Source organism: Peromyscus maniculatus, chromosome 1, assembly GCF_049852395.1.
Source record: "Peromyscus maniculatus bairdii isolate BWxNUB_F1_BW_parent chromosome 1, HU_Pman_BW_mat_3.1, whole genome shotgun sequence".
Classification (NCBI taxonomy): Eukaryota; Metazoa; Chordata; class Mammalia; order Rodentia; family Cricetidae; genus Peromyscus; species Peromyscus maniculatus.
Genome location: NC_134852.1, coordinates 214,198,797 through 214,210,878, shown reverse-complemented (window position 1 = coordinate 214,210,878; position 12,082 = coordinate 214,198,797). Strand labels below are relative to the sequence as shown.

General features: G+C 45.4%; 2 long non-coding RNA genes across 14 annotated transcripts in view; one reads left to right on the top strand and one right to left on the bottom strand.

Annotated features, from left to right (window-relative positions):
* The window catches only part of LOC143271198 (uncharacterized), a 26,772-nt gene extending 21,542 nt beyond the window's left edge, over positions 1-5,230 (bottom strand). For 3 of the 13 annotated variants that reach the window (XR_013048438.1, XR_013048439.1, XR_013048440.1), the window contains exon 1: positions 1,142-4,301. This is a non-coding gene — a long non-coding RNA (uncharacterized LOC143271198). Of the gene's footprint in view, positions 1-1,141 lie in introns of all 13 variants that reach the window. The other 10 variants (XR_013048431.1, XR_013048434.1, XR_013048441.1 and 7 more) reach the window with 9 other exon arrangements.
* Positions 4,453-12,082, top strand: LOC121824710 (uncharacterized). The gene is made up of 2 exons (XR_006066655.2): positions 4,453-4,573; positions 11,975-12,082. It is a non-coding gene; the product is annotated as an uncharacterized LOC121824710 (long non-coding RNA).

Below are 12,082 nucleotides of genomic sequence, written 5' to 3'. Positions count from 1 at the left end.
GGGTACAGGTAACACTGTGAGCAGCAACCCTGGGCACACCTAGTCATGGTACAAGCCACCCTCTCTTATGTCTACACTAGAGTCAGAGTTCTCCTTTACGAGAACCAAACAGAAGATGAGTGCTTGAATCCCATCATCTCCCTATTCCTAGGAAGAAGGGTCTTCAGACAGGAGGTATTTTATAGATAAACAGAGCAGCAGCAAGGACAAATGGCAAAACACAGGAATAAAAGTGAGAAGGGGAAATTGAAAAGCAGAGAATCGTCCAGGAACCTGCTAGTCTGTACTTGTCACCTGCTGCAAGCCACAAAAATATACAAATAGGACTTCAGCTGATTATGACAAAGCTAATACCTGGAAGAAGCCAAGGGCCTTCCAGAGGTCAAGCTGAGGCTCAAGGAGCCTTGGTGATATTTGGCTTCTGATTATCAGTCATTTCCTGCTATGAGTTTCGCATGTGCTATTGTAGCTTTTCCATCATTTATTGGGCACCATTTCCCCTCTACTAAAGGAATATTTAGATAACCTTGTGCTCTGACAGCTATGCACAGCTAGAACCCCAGTTCAAGCCTCCCTGTAATTATTGTCATTGGCAACATCCGGCCAGGTCCATCCCCAGACAGAGGAAAGTACCTTATCAGAGACACCTCTGTACTCTCTTAAGAGTCCAGACTACCTGTTTGAGAAGGCCTGGCGGATGTGTCAATTAAGTTTAACTTCCTCCTTTCCCAAATATTACGTCCAGTTCCAGATCTCCCTTTAACTATCACCAGAGGCATCTAGCTGTACACAGGTTGCTTAGCGACCAAGCACACTTTCCCCAACCCTGCAGGAAAAAAACGGCAGATAGCTTAGACAGATAGGAACCACAGGAAAAAAGAAGGCAGTTTTATTTTCTCCCATTGACCTAGCAACTTATAGATTCTTAACATTTTCTACCAATCATGTTTAAGATTATAGTTGAGCACATAAGATCCCTCTTCTTGGATATTACCCGAATTTAGCCTTTAGTTAATTCATTAGTCACTTCCCTTTTAGGTTGCAAATGATAATGATCAATTACTGCTCCTCTATGTGATTCTTATCACCCTTCCGTTTGACTGTGGAAGCCTGGTGGTCACTGCCTGAGGAAAATTCTTACCTGCCTTTATGACCACGTAGAATTCAAGCCTGGTGACCTTGCTCGACCAGGGGATTGCTATTGTTTGGGTTTATAACTGGATTCCTGGGAGACTTAGGAGGAACCTAGAGAACTTAGAGATAGAGAACGGAGAGGAATAAGAAGGAATTTGACCAGAGAGTATGTGTGGACGAGATGGAAGATGAGGAACAGTCAGATGGGGAAGTACTAGCTGGGTAAGAACAAGATGAAAAGGACCTAGATAAGGCAGAATTAAGATAGAACTTAGAGGGAACAGTAGATAAATATAGAGAGAAATTAGGCAAGAAAGGAGATAGGCATGAGACCAGAACTGAAGCTGTGTAGATAGGATGTTATCCCAGAGGAATTAAAGCAAGTGGACTGACTATAGAGCTCGGTGTGTTGAGATTCTACTTCCCAAAAATAGTCCTTGCCATTCGTAGTTTCTCTCCTGAGCCCCTGGGAAGCCCCTGGTCCTTCTAATATTATACAAGAGTCACTGTGAGGCTTACTGCCTCCAAAGACTGACTTTGAGTGTCCAGGCTTTCGTGAATCACTACTAACTTCTGTCCCATCCAGTCTGAACACCTTCCTTTCCCAGTATCTGTACACTAGCTTATTTTGTGCTCAGGAGGAGTGGAACCAGAGGAAATGGGTTCATAAATCCATTTGTAAATGTTTTTATTGTATTTATGTGTGAGTGTGTGCTGATGCTCTCAAAGGCCAGAAGAGTGTGTCAGATCCCTGGAGATAAAATTACAGGCTTTTTGTGAACCACGCCACATGGGTGCTGGGATCCAAACTCAGGTCTTCATGATAGAGCTGCAAGTACCACTGAGACACCTCTCCATCCATCCATCCCCATAAATTCATTTTTAGTGCATTGATTTATTGGGGGAGGTGGTATGTGCATTCCACAGAGTGTGTGTGGAGGTCAGAGGACAACACTAGGGAGACTGTTCTCTCCTTCCACTATGTGAGTCCCGGGATTTAACTCAGTCAGTCTTGGTGGCAAGCACCTTTTAACCAGATGAGCCTACTTACTAGCTGTGGTGATATATTGTGTATCAAATAAAGCTTGCCTGAAGATCAGAGGACAGAGCCAGCCACTCGATTAAACATAGAGGCCAGGCAGTGGTGGCACACTCCTTTAATCCTAGCACTGGAGAGGCAGAGATCCGTCTGGATCTCTGTGAGTTCAAAGCCACACTGGACTACATGAGATTGATTCACTCTAGGAGAGAAACAGAGCCAGGCAGTGGTGGCACACACCTTTAATCCCAGTATTTGGGAATCATACACCTTTAATCCTAGCACTTGAGATCTCATGCCTTTGCTACCAGTATTTGGGAAGCACACATGCCATTAATCCCAGCACTAGGAAGAAAGTGAAATGGCTGGGCAGAGAACGGTATATATGGCATGAGGAGACAGGAACCAGTTCTTTTTGGCTGAGTACTCAGAGGTATTCAGTCAGAGGATTTGTGGAGTTGGCGAGGTGAAAAGTTTCTCTAGTGGCTTATTCCTTTGTCTCTCTGATCCTTCAGCTTTCACTCTGATATCTGGCTCCAGTTTTTTATTATAAAAATATTTAGGAATTGTGCAACAGTAACTCAAGGCAGGAACTAAAGCAGAAGCTATGGAGGAGTGCTGCTTACTAGCTTGCTGCCCATGGCTTGCCCAGCTTTCTTTCTTACAGCCCTGGGCAACCGGCCAGAGTGACACCATTCACAGTGAGCTGGGCTCTCCCATATCAGTAATTAATTAAGAAAATGTCCCACAGAGTTGCCTATAGGCAATCTGATATTGACTGAAGTTCCTCTACTCAGATAACTCTAGCTTGTGTTAAATTGTCATAAAACCAACCAGGATATATGCCATCTGATGAAGACTACTGGGATAGTTCCCTTTCCCTGGGTGCTAATCTGTGAAGCTTGTGGTGGGTTGGGAACAGTCCTCAGCCAGACATATCTGCTTGTATGAATGACCATGTGTGGCCAGTTCTGACCTCCCTGAATTTGGTGGCACACACAACCCATTAAGAGTATGAGGATTTCACCCACTCCCTCATTCTTCCCCATCCCCTCACCAAGCCACATCAAGGGACCAAGTTTTGTCTCTGGATCCCTGCCTTGAGAGTGACATCAGACATCAGTTCACATCACAAGCCTATGTTAGGATCTCTAGTAAGTGAGACTTGGCCTTGTTCTTATTCTTGGACACACAGAGCTAACAGCTGTACCCAATATGTCCAGCCTCCTTGCTGGCCCATTGTGGGCTGGGAAAAACCAAGGAGAAAGTGACAAGGCTGGGAGCCATGCCTTATCCTCCTGATGCCTCCTCTGAGGGGAGTGTCTAAGGGTGACAGTGGCCTGAGCTTGTCTCCCTAGGATTGGGAACATTATATGTCCCTGTTCCTCTTTTGTGAATTCACACTTGTTATTGCCCCCCTTCCTCCACTGCAGATGGAGAGGCTGGCCACAGGACAAGCCCTGGGGAGTTAGGGAAGTTCCACATGGCAGTGGCTCTCGCTGTCTGGCTCCTGTATTCTGTGCCATTATTTCAAAACCACAGTGGTGAAAGTCACCCATACTGTCCCTGATGACTTCTGCCTACAGCTGTGGCCACCTGTACCCATCCTGCCAGCTTTCTTTGTCCTAATCATCAGTGGCAGCCTGCTTTGGGAAATAAATGGCTGTCACCTGGCAGGTATATGACAGAGGCACGAGCTGGGACTGACAGGGGCATGTGTGGTAGCTGCAGAGGCTGAGAGTGGGTCAGGCTCTGAGAGAAATACCCTGTCTGGATCCTTTCATAATGTGGCTTTCTTGCAGGCTCCCTGCCCTTCTCTGTCCCTTTGTTAGTGGAGGCCAGGACCACCAGGACCTGGTAGTAGTGGAAAACTATGGGCTACACTACAGTTATTTTTGTGTCTTGGTCACAGTCCCTATAGATGTGAGGTGCCCAGTCTTGCAGTGACCCCTGTGTTTGCTGCCTGGCTTTGGCCTTTTGCCTGTGGCTGGTTGCTGTCATTACTGTGCCCACCTAATTATCTGTCATGAGTTATGGAGAAGGAAGAGAAGGAGGAGGAGGGAGAACAGGTCAAACTCTACTCCATGAAGCTATGGAGCAGAGTCTCCTCGCAATCGTAGCCCCTGCTACTCACTCCCCTGAGATGCTCCAGGAAGGCAGCTTGGCAGTGACTCAGGTATGGATCCTGGGAATAAGGTTTGTTCTTCATTTGTTCTCTACTTGGAGCCCCTATGAATTCCATGTTCTAAGTTCTGGTGAGCTTGAGCCTTGCCAAGGCCTTGGGAATGGGGTCTGTTTCGTGAGCACTGTCCTATGCTGAGGTGGAGATGGTCAGAGCCTGTCAAAGAGGAGTGGGAGGCCCAACCCTGAGAGGTGGTGCCAAGTTCAAGAAGAAGGGAGGTAAGAGAGTGAAAGACTTCTGAGAATGATAGCAGCCTCTGCCACTAGTGTGAGTGTGTGTGTGTGTGTGTGTGTGTGTGGAGGGGAGCGCCAGACAACACTGTGAGAAGGAAGTCCCTGTGGAGTCAGGACTCAAGTCGGAATACTGCTTCCAAGAAAGCAAAGGGTGCTGAAAGAGGCCATGAACAAAGGAGAGCCCCAGGCCTCTCTAAGAAGAGAAGCAGGGAAACAAGCATCACAGGCTACACCTTGAGGTAGCTTCTGTGAGAATTCTTAGCAGCAGCCGAAATCGACCCACTGGGTGTTAGCTGGTTCTTGTGGTTTGAGTGTGAGATGTCCTTCATAGATCATGTGTTTAACACTTAGTCCACAGCTGGTTTTGCTATTTTAGAAGATTGTGGAATCTTTAGGAGATGAAAGCCTTTCTAACAGAAGTGGACCCCTCCTCCATAGGGCTGAACCTTGAGATTTTTATAGCCAACTCCATTTCCTGTCCATTCTCTGCTTCTTGACTCCATATGCAATATTGATCAGCCATCTCCCACTCTGCCATGCTGGAGTATCTCCTCAAACTGTGAGTCTAAATAAACCCTTCCTCCCTTACGTTGCTTCTCACATAGGACTTGGTCATAGCAATAAGAGAAGTAATTGCTACACCAGCTTTCTGTCACTGTGACAACACTGACATCATCGACTTATAATGAGGAAAATCTCATTTGGCTCAGTTTTGGAGGTACTAGTCCATGATTGGTGGGTCCGGTCACTTCTGAGCCTGCGATGAGGCGAAGGATCACAGAGAAGATGCTTGATAAAGCAAAGCCATTCACTTCATGGTCAGGAAAGGAACATGAGGGAAAGCGGAAGGGCTGGAGTATTCCTATCCCTTTCAGGGCACATTCCCTAAAGATCTCTTACTAGGCCTCATTTTTTAAAGTTTCTACTACTTGACAATGGTGCCGCAGTCTGGGGCCCAAACCCTTGACACATAGATCTTTAAGGGACACTCAGCACTCTGTAGCACCACCTTATGTTTGTGTGAGTGTTAGCATTGTCCTCGTTAATGTCGTGCATAGACACACCTAATCTGCCTTCCTAGCACGAACCTAGACTGTCATGTGCCGGCTACTGAAACAATAACTTGAGCCACCCCAAGGTGGTGCTACCTGCCAGCCCACAGCTGGCACAGCTCTGTTCAACAGCATGTGTGCACCTACTTCAAAACATCTTTGAATTTTCCCCATGTTGCTTTACTAAAAACAAGTGGGAAGTAGTAAAAAGAGAAAGTGCTAATATTAGAGCTAAGCCAAATAACATTTCCATGTGTGCTGGCTAGTTTTATGTCAACTTGACACACAGACTCATTTTGGGAAGAAAGAATCTCAATTGAGAAAATGCCTCCACCAAATTGGCCTGTAGTGCATTTTCTTGCTTGAAGATTGATGTGGGAGAGACAAATTCACTGTAGGCAGTGCCACACATGGGCTGGTAGTCCTGGGTGTTATAAGAAAGCAGGCTGAGCAAGCCATGGTAAGTAAGCCAATAAGCAGCACCCCACCCACCCTTATGGCCTCTGCATCAGTTCCTGCCTCCAGATTCCTGCCCCAATTTTCCTGGATGATGGACTATAAGCTGAAATAAACCCCTTTCTAAGTTGCTTCTAGTAATGGTATTCAGCTGAGCTACATCCCCAGCCCTTGATGTGAAGTACTTTTTAATCTCTCAGATTTAAGACCACTACCAGCAAAGGGTATCTTGTGAAAATTTGAAAAGGGGGTTCGTTGTTTTCCTCCTCTGTGTAAATATAACACTATGCCAAGGTACACAGCTGAGTTTCAGTCCCCACTAAATCTGTGGCCAGATGCTGCTACATAGTGTACAATCTGCCCAACAGTGCAGAGCTGCCCAGGATGGATGTGTATTTATAATACACAAGTCTCTTATTCTCATTCTATACAGTTAGTTTTACACACATCCCACATTTATAAAAACAGAAGACTGCTTACAAACAATATTTCTGGTTCCTGTTCTTTAGATTATAAGACTTTTCCCATATTTGAGACATCCTTAGGAAAGTTGAAAATATATGACCATGAAATTATGATGGGTAAGACTAGGTAAAATTCATGTCCTCCATCAGTAATCCTCACTAGAGCAGAGCAACTTTGTTTTTTATTTCCTAGAAGTCTGTGTCCTGGTTTGGCTGTTTGGTTTCTGTTGCTGTGATAAAACACTGACCAAAATCAACTTGGGGAGGAAAGGGTTTAATTCAGCTTACAGGTTGCAGTACATCATGAAGGGAAGTTAGGACAGGAACTCTGCTTATTGGCTTGATTCCATGGCTTATGTTCAATCACCATTATTACACTCTCCAGGATTGATTTCCCAGGTGTGACATCACCCATAGGTGGCTGGGCCCTCCCACATCAGTCAACAATTAAGAAGATGCCCACAGACTTGCCTATATGCCAATCTGATGGAGGCATTTCTTCAACTGAACTTTCCTCATCCCAAGTGACTTTTTTGTGTGTTAAGTTGACAAAAACTAAACAGCACATGTTGTATCATGTCTTTTACAGAATTGTCAACTTTCTGAGGACATGAGCTAGATGTTTCACTTGTCTTATTTCCAGAGCACAGCACAAAGATGTGTGGGAGTGTGGTAGAAAATGGTAAGGATTGCTGGAGTCCATGTTGCAGGAGTATGAATGAGCCTTCTCCAGTACATGTCCTTTGGGTTCCTCTTGATCCTCTGGGTGTAAATGCACCTAATGATTAATTTGTTTCCATTTCCCAGACTTGATGGGGGCAATGCACTAGGGCTGTGGTTCCAGGAGCTTACCCGGCATCAGCCTTAGGACAGAGCACAGTCTTGACAAGTTCACATTTGAGAGCTAGTGGGTTCCAGCTCTCTCCTTGAATAGCACATCCCTTTCTAGTTGAGCTTAGAAGAGTGGGCCTAGCTTTGGCAAGTACCTATGGAAAGTACCTAGTAGCAGGAATGATCAGATGTGGAGAACAAGGTGTAGAGCTCATGGAACAGGCTTGTTTAGGGGGCAGCCCCTCCTTGGTGCAGCAGAACAAAATGCCCTCTTAATTGTGGAACAACTCCAGGGTATACTTAGGAATTCCACAGGACTCAGCATGCCCCACAGCAGAGTTGCATTAGCTGGTGTTCCCCAAAGAGGGATGGGTTTTATGTTTCTCTAATGTGAGCAGTCTGATAACCATGGTAGAAGAGAAATGACTGTCCCTAAACCCTTCTCGGAATCCTAGAGATCTTGGTCATGGCTGCTTTGTGTCCAGACAACTCCTACAAGCTGAAGGTCTTTGCTCTTGAGATTTTCAAGTTCACCTCCTCTTCCTTCCATCTCAGACAAGTTGGAAAGGCAGCTTCCCTTGGTCAGCAATTGAGAGTGTTGGCTCGTGGAGTGGAAGAAACACACTTGCGATGGACAGAGAAAACGCTCATGGTTTATGGTTAGCAGCTGCTTTAAACAGTGAATGAATTACCATTCAACTCCACCATGTAGAGCCTTCTAGCTTGTCATTCCCAGCAGCTTTGTGGGCCTCTGTGGGTAAATAGCAGCCCCTTTTAGGCTCTGTGCTTCCTTCTTGATGATCAGGAAGGTAGCAGCTCAGTCAGTGTGATTCTGGGGTCTATGGCTTCCACACTTTCTGGAACTTGTTTGGAATGCATGAGGTGCTCAGGTGTCCACAGACTAAAACTTGCCTTCTAACTATGCCTAGTAATTCCTCAATTAATTTGAAAAGAGTTGTTGTACAGTCTAGAAGGTGTGTGTGTGTGTGTGTGTGTGTGTGTGTGTGTGTGTGTGTGTGTTTGTGTTAGCATCATCTATCAACCTAAATCATCTACATCTTATACTTATTAAAATCTATTCTTTGGTAATTTCATTTGTGAATACAGTTTATCTATATTTTACTTTGTAAAAGATTTATTTCTTTTACTTCTAGTTGTGTGTGAGAGTGTGTGTTTGTGAATATGGGCCTGTGAGTTCATGTGCCTGCAGAGGCCAGTGGTGTTGGATCCCTTGGAACTGGAGTTATAGACAGTTGTGAGCCTCCTGATATGGATGCTAGGAACTAAACTCAGTTAACTGCTGAGCCATATCTCCAGCCCTACATCTGATTTTTGCCAACAAAACCTCTCACTGAACCTGGAACTTACCAATTCAGCTAGACTGGCCAGTCAGCCATGGATCATTCTGTCTCTGCATCCCTAGTATTAGGAATTACAGGTGTATATTCATATGCCTGGTTTTTATATAAGTGCTGGAAAGCTGAACTCAGGTCCTCATATTTGTATAGCAAACAGTTTACCACTAGAGCCATGTCCCCAACCTCTGACTATAAGTTTCATGGCAAGGTGCCCCAGTCCCACAGCCTGCATAGAGTGAGGCTCCTGTTCTATACCTGGGCCTCTCACACAGGCTCAGATCAGCCTCAGCATAAGCCCAAGACAGGGCATCTCTGAGCCATAATTTGGATTCATAGTTTACAAGTGGGAGAAATCTAAAGCTTACCTCAGAAAAGTTAAACTTTTTGGCCACTGTTACCTACCTCACTGGTGACAGAGCGTGGTCCCCTATTGGGCTGGCCCAACTTCAGCTACTTGTCATTTAGCAGTGTCCAAGGCACATCTGTAGAGCAACTGACATTTGAACTTTCTGAAAGGTGAGCAGTTTGCCAGGCAGTCAGCAGAAGACAGGTGTTCTGCAGAAGAGCTAGGGAGGTAGCACTTAGGCAGGAGAAAGCTGGGCAAGTCCACAGGATGGCCTGAGATTCAGTTATCTTTTATAATCTCTTGGGTCCCATTTGAATGCTAGCTTGCCTTGAACTTTTTCTGATGTGCCCAGGATGTGGGCAGAGCAATCAGGTTACCTAAATAGTCAGCAAGCTTAGATGACATATAATGACAGTGTGTTACCTAAAAGAACTGAATACAGAGTGGAGTGGGATGCTCAGCTGGAGAAAGAGACTCCTGAGAACTGAGTTTGCCTTTAAAAACTCAGCTGCCACTAGATACAACAGGGCAATCTCACCTAGGCCACCAAGGGCATCTCCAGGGCCACACACTTGGAGTTTTTGTTTGGGAGGATGAACTGCTACCAGGAGGCTTGGTAGTTTTTTGGTATTCATCTTGTGTTTGTGGATCATTCTAAGGAGTCACTCATAAGGGGCCCCTACATCACTGGACAGGACGTCACAGAGACACACATGCTGTGGTAGAACCCCTATATCAAATCTCAGAGGTGTCTTTGCAAACAGATTCTTATGCCCCTTTCCTTTTCCTTTTCCTTTCCTTTCCTCCCTCCCTCTCCCTCCTTCCTCCCTCCCCTTTCCCTTCTTCCCCCCTTCTCCTCCCTCCCTCCCCTTCTCCCCCATTTCTCCCTCCCTCTCTCCCTCCTTCCTCCCTTCTCTGACCCCCTCTCTCTCTTCCTCATTTTCTCTTCATCTTTCCTCCTTCCTCTCTTCTTTGATTTTGTTGGGGTGGTGTGTGTTAGTTTCTTTTCCTGTTTCTGTAATAAATTACTATCCTGACAAAAGCAACCTAAGGGGAAAAACGTTTATTTTAGCTCACAGTTTGAGAGTACAGTCCATGGTAACAAGAAGACATGGTGGCAGGAGCGTGAGGCAGCTGGTCACAGAGCATCCACAGTCAGGAAGTGGAAATGAATGTTTGTGCCCAGCTCCCTTTCTCCCTTTTATGCAGTCCAGGTGAAATGGTGCCACCCGTATTTAGGGTTTGGTCTTCCTACCTCAATAAATCTATACTAAGAAAATCCCTTATAGGGGAGAGGGGACAGATATGATTAGGATATATTGTATACGTATATGGAAATTTCAAAGAATAAATTATTTTTACAGTCCTTAACAGGCATGATCAGGGGCCCTTTTCCCAGGATGTACAGGGGAGATGACAGCCATAGGGGAAAGGCAATACCAGGGTGGAACATAGAAGTAGAATCAAGGAATGCCAGGTGTCATCAGGAGGGGCTGGAGGGGCAGGAAGTATCCTAGTGTCTCCCAGAGGAGCATTGTCCACTCACTCCTCAGCTTGCGACTCTGTTCCCCACAGAAACAGATATCTACTGTTATAAGCCTTTCTTCCAACATTGTCCCAGGGACTTGCCTATCTACATCCCAGCATTGGGCCTATAAGGTGCAGGCACACATTGCCACGTCTGGATTTTTATGTGAGTGCTTGGATCTGAACTTGGGTCCTTCTGCTTGTGCGGCAGGGCAGTCTATTTATTTAGCCATCTACGTAGATGTTTCCAATTTTAGTATATGAAAAACCACATACTTTTCTTGACAGAGCAAGTCCATGGTCTCCAAATGGGATGCTCAATATGATCTCCTGGGCTTTAGGAAAAATATGAGGACTTTGAGGTTAAAAACCAAGAAAGTGGGCTGGAGAGATGGCTCAGTGGTTAAGAGCACTGACTGCTCTTCCAGAGGACCAGGGTTCAATTCTCAGCACCCACATGGCAGCTCACAACTGTCTGTAACTTCAGTTCCAGGGGCTCTAACATCTTCACATAGGCATACACATAGGCAAAACACCAACGAACATAAAATAATTTTTTAAAGAAACAAGAAAGCAGTTATACTTTTCCAGTCCTTTAATATTCTAGTTGACACCCATGGGTGACTGAGGATCCTCTTATCTACCCACCAAAGAAAGCTATGAATGTATGCCTACACATCTGCATACACATCTACACGCAAAATTAATAACAATATCACTCTCTTTCTCCACATAAAGGCACCAAGGGCCAGGGAGGACATAGGAAGGAGTGGTCTGTCACGGACCACTTCCTAAGTGACCCCCAGTTTTAACCATGACAGTTAAACACTTCATTTGTTCTTGCTTGCTGGTTCTATGCCCCTCCTAGAGGACTTTGGCCTTAGTCTTGTGATTTGCTGTGACCAATGAAACAAAAATATTATGCAAGCAGAGGCTTGGAGGGTACTTAGGCATTGGAGACCACCTTACTGTGGAACCTCTTGACATCTGGTGTCAGACAACACAGCTCCATGGAGGTTGAGAGCCTTGTGGCAAGATGATTGCATATATCTATACTGGGGTCTGGGGCTTATCTATGAGGCCATCCTCCACCACCAGCTGTAAACAGCATCACCCAGTCCACAACAACTACCCAGATCACCCAAAGAGTCAGGAGAAAGTAGAAGCATGTGTTGCTTCAAGTCACTATATTTGGGGTGCTTTGCTTTGCTTACTCAGAAAAACTGAGGCATACAGGTCTAGCCTGAGATCTTCAGCCCAGGTTGAATGCTGTGAAGCTCACACAATGCATGGTCTGCAAATATGAGGACCTTCAATATTGCTTCCAACTTTTTTTCCTGTTGCATCCTCAGAGACTAGCTGACAGATGTATCCAACCTATTGCCCACAGGCCGCCACATGAGGCTGAAGACAACTATGAATTCAGTTCAAGCAAAATCATAAACATACTTAAAATACTA